Source organism: Mandrillus leucophaeus, unplaced genomic scaffold (assembly GCF_000951045.1).
Source record: "Mandrillus leucophaeus isolate KB7577 unplaced genomic scaffold, Mleu.le_1.0 Scaffold185, whole genome shotgun sequence".
Classification (NCBI taxonomy): Eukaryota; Metazoa; Chordata; class Mammalia; order Primates; family Cercopithecidae; genus Mandrillus; species Mandrillus leucophaeus.
In genome coordinates, this window is record NW_012101865.1 from 1,884,403 (window position 1) to 1,888,799 (window position 4,397).

Here is a 4,397-nt window from a genome sequence, read left to right on the forward strand (position 1 = left end):
CGCGGAGGAGGCCCCCGTGCCACAGCCCAGGGCCCCCGAGAGCTCTGGGAGCCCGGGGCAGATGCTAGAAATTTGCTTAGAACGTCCGGGTCCCACAGAAGGCGCCCTTGTCGCCCTCTCCCGGGTCGCATCTCCCTGACGCTGGGGCGCAACCCCTTCGCTCCTCCTCCCCGCTGGCCGCGGCCAGGCTTCCCCAGCTCTTGCTGCTTCGGGCCTGTGACTTCTGCAACCCCGGGCTGGGGGCCGCGGGAGCCCAGGGCCGGTGACACCGCACTGGGAGCCGCCCCAAAGAGGTTACTCACCTCCCTCCTCCCGCAAATTACTCTGACCCAAGAGCCTCCAACCCACATGGGATTTTTGTGCGCCGTCCACGCCCGGCCGGCGGCCTCTGCCGCTCCCAGCCCTGCGCGGCTTTGGTCCCAGCCTCGGTGGCCCCTGTGCCAAACCGAGGACAGACGGAAGGGAGTCTCCCAGGGACCCTAAGTAGCCTGGGGCCAACAACCCCTTTGCTCTCTACTCTCCCCTCAAAACAAGTTTCAGGATCTCGCAGGCCTCGCGGCGTCGTTCTTCGTTGTGGCGGCCTGTGGCTCTTTGAAAAACACGACGAGGCCTGCAAAATGCGTTTTCCCGATTTTTTTCCTTTACGCGTGTAACTACGGTCCTGCATCGTGAAACACTACGCGCGTCGGCGACAAAAGAAAAACTGAGCAGTGGCTGCAAAGCTAAGGGCCCCGGCTTTCAGAGGAGAGAATTTTCTTTCTCCATGCGTGTGGGAAGTGGCCTCCGCGGATCCAATCCCCACTTCTTGGGCTCGTGCGCTCTGGCTGCGCTGCAGGGACCGCTGACAGTTTCGCCAAGGCACTGCCTGCCCTCCTGGCTCCGCGTCCCCGCTCCCACTCCCAGCCGCGTGGCCCAACCTCTCCCGGGCAAACAACTGCAACCTCTCACTGCAAACAACCCCTTCCTCTCCCGCCTCTTAAGTCAGTCGAGCAGGCCTAGGGGACGGCTACAGCTGGGAGGGCAACGGGAAAGATCAAGCCCCAATCATTCTGAATTATCGCCCCAGACCCCTCCCTAGACTCTGGGGAACGAACGCGTGCTGAGCCTCCCCGCCGCTTTGGAGACTGGGCTATATTTTCGTTGCCTCCGGCTCTCGACAGGTGCAAAACAGTCAATTCCAAGCCTCGGAAGCAAAGAAGCTTAGGATTCGACGGTGGCCGCAAGATCTCATCACGGATCTGACCCCTGCCCAGCGTGCGCCATTTCGTCGTCGCCAAACGAAATCAAGCCCCTCGTGCGCTCAAGGGGTGAAGGACTCTGGCCTCATCCCGACCGTCGGAAGAGCTGGCCCCTGCCCCGCTCGAGACCTCATATCACGCCCTCAGGCCATTTCGAAAGCAAGAACGGCAAAGGTCCCTTACTGAACCTTGTAAGAGAGCCTGCGCCTGGCAGTTGTCGATTGCGGACCCAGGCCCGCGCGCCCTCGGACGCGCTGGCACGAGCAGCAGAACTAGAGGAAAGCGAGCGATCCAGCCTGGGCGTTCCCATCTCCAGGAACATCTCCGGGAAGGCCCAGCGCGTCGTGGCCAGGTAGGGCCCAGGCTGGGGGCGGGCAACACGTGCTGCCCTGGAGCGGTTGCGGGACCATGACCCACAGTTTCAGGTGGTGGTAAATTCCATTTGTCGAGTGGTTTGGGTTTGCACCGTGCCCTTTGCTTGTCCCTCCGCCTGATTTCTCCCTCTCCCCTTACGGCGGGTTCACAGACGGGTTCCCAGAGAGTAGGGGACTCTTGTGAGCCCTGGCACCTGGCGCAGGGCCCGGCACGGCTCCGGCCCTCCGTAGAGCGCTGGCTCTCCATGGGCACCAGATGCAAGGTACTGGGGGGCGGGGTGCAGGCCCTTGCGTCCGCAGACCAAGGTCGCCCGGCCGCCTGGCAGGCACGGTGGCAGGAGCTGCCGCTAGTTGGCGCCCGCACCCTGCCAGCCGCGGAGGTGCGGGCCCGGCCAGGCTACAGATGCGCGCCAGCTGCGGCCCCGGGTGCAGGCGCGGTGGCCACCCCCCAAGAAGGTGCCCTTTCCTTGCCACCAATGCAGCCAGGTCTCTGACAAACCGATGGCTGTGTGTCAAACCAAGGCCGCCTTCCTCACCTCTGATGAGACGGACGCCTTCCGCCTTCGCGTTTTCAGGCACCGGGGAGAAGACCCACAGAACAGGCTAGCTTGTTCCCAATTTCCACCGATCGCCAACCTGCTTCCTCCCCATCCCGGACCGACAAACTTTGTCGTCTGTTTGATGGGAGGGAGAGCTCCCACTCCCCCACCTGGGGCATGCAGACACCCTCGCCCTTCCCCAGCTGGCATCCCCAGCTGGCATGGAGGTCTTTTCTCCCTCTTCCATCAGATCGATGGACAAACAGCCCAGTTTCTCTCCAGTGGTCCCCACCTAAGAGCATCCTAAGTTGTCCACAGCAGAGCTAGGAAGCGGAAGGTCAGGACACTCCCCTCCCCTACCTTGACTTAGAGCTGGGTAAACCCAGAACCCATCCCAGGAAGGGGATTCGTCTTCCTCCAGCATTTAGGAGTGCACTCTAAGTGCGTTCTTGGCAGTGAGGGTGCCGACTTCCCAGGGCAGGCATGATTCATGGGGACTCTGTGGCGCCTGGGCAGGGATCCCCAGGTATACCAGACAAGGGGCAGGTGTGCCCTGGGAAGCTGCCTAAGAGGTCCACGGGCTGTGGAAGGAGCCAGGGTCCACAGTCCGTCTGCCTGAGCGTGTCTTCTTCCCTCGCCCGCAGCTCTCTAGGCAGAGTTGCCTAAGCCTCTCTGAGCCTCGTTTCTTTCATCTGTAAAGTGGGGGCACTCATAGTGGCCCCCATAGAATTGTGTGTAAAGTGCTTAGCACAGGCCTGGCACATAGAGGGTGCTCCAGCCATGGGGAGCCATCACTGTCATTATGAAAAAATAAGACCTGTCAATCCTTGCTGGGCGCCTTTGAACCACCCCTCCCCTCTCTGGGCCACACACTTCCATCTGTGAAATGTCCAGTTCTCACGTTCAAAGCTTGCCAGGACTCCAAGCCAGTCCATGCTGTCCTGACCCCTCGATTCGCCCAGGGGCTGCCTGGGGGAGCTAAGGACTGGCCATGACCTACCTCCACGTGGAGTCGGCTCACAGCAGGGCTTCCAGCAACCGTCACAGGGCGGCCGGAGGTGGGTCTTGATGATTGCCCATCTGACCATTCCTCTCAGAACCTCACTTTGGCCCCCACCCAGCTGCCCCCCCCCCCGTAGGCAGACGTTTTCCTAAGTAGCAACTGGGCCTCAGCAGACGCTGCCAGGGACCCCATTTCCTTCCCAGGAGGCCTCTGTTTCCCATACCCCGAATCGCACAGGAGCCTAGTCCAGCGAAGAGGACAGAGGACACTCTTCTAGAACTGAAAATTTCTCCCAGCCTGGCCCTAAATCCCCTGTCCAGAGGGACCCGTGGTGAAACCTATCTCCTGCCCCTAGAACTCAAAGGGGACATTCATGCCCCTCACTGAGCCTCAGTTGCCTCTTCTGTCAATGGAGGTCATTCTAACCTCTCCATTTCACAGGAGGGGATTAAGGATTCCCTCTAGGAGGGGAGGGGCATCGTGTTTCGCTGTATCTAAATTGTGATCGATGGTTTGAAGAAACAGAAAGAAAATGCTGCTGAGTAAACTAGGACTCATCTGCTTCCTGATTTCAGATGATGATCTCTGAATATATAAGCGAGAAATGTTAATGAAAAATAGCAATATATCTGGGTTGAGGGGTTGTCTCCTGCAGGTCGGGGTCCAGCCATAGAGAGTCCAGCTCTGGGGTCGTCTCTCCTGGCCAGCCTCTCTGGAAGGATTCAGAATGTGTGGGAGGACAAATGTGCTTCTCAAATTACAGAGATCTTTCTTCCTTTTTGGAAAGTGCCAGACTTGGAGGGGAGGGAGAAGGAGCAGGGGAGAGCAGAGTGGTGAGGGTGTTAGGACCCAGTGCTGCCTGTGAGGTCTGAGACTTTTGCCTGGTGTCCACACTCCCCTGAGCCTTGGTCCCGAGGGTAAAATGGGAAGAACAGTAACAGCTGAGGGTGCTGAGGCTTTACCTTGTGCCAGGTGCCGCACGTGGGCATTACTCATGGTATTTAATCCCCACGGCGTCGTATGTGGTAGGTGTTATGCCCATGTAAGCAAAGCGGAATGTTGTTTGAGGTCGGCCAGGTTGGAGAGGGCCGGACCCAGGTTAAAAGCCTGCTCTGGCTCAAAATGTGGGGCATGAAGGCATCACCTGGCCAAGCATGTCAGCACTCTCCTCCTAGTGGCTGAGTAATGGGAAGAGCTAGCAGCTAGATACAGAGGAAAGTGCTATTGTGATGGGGAGAGAAAG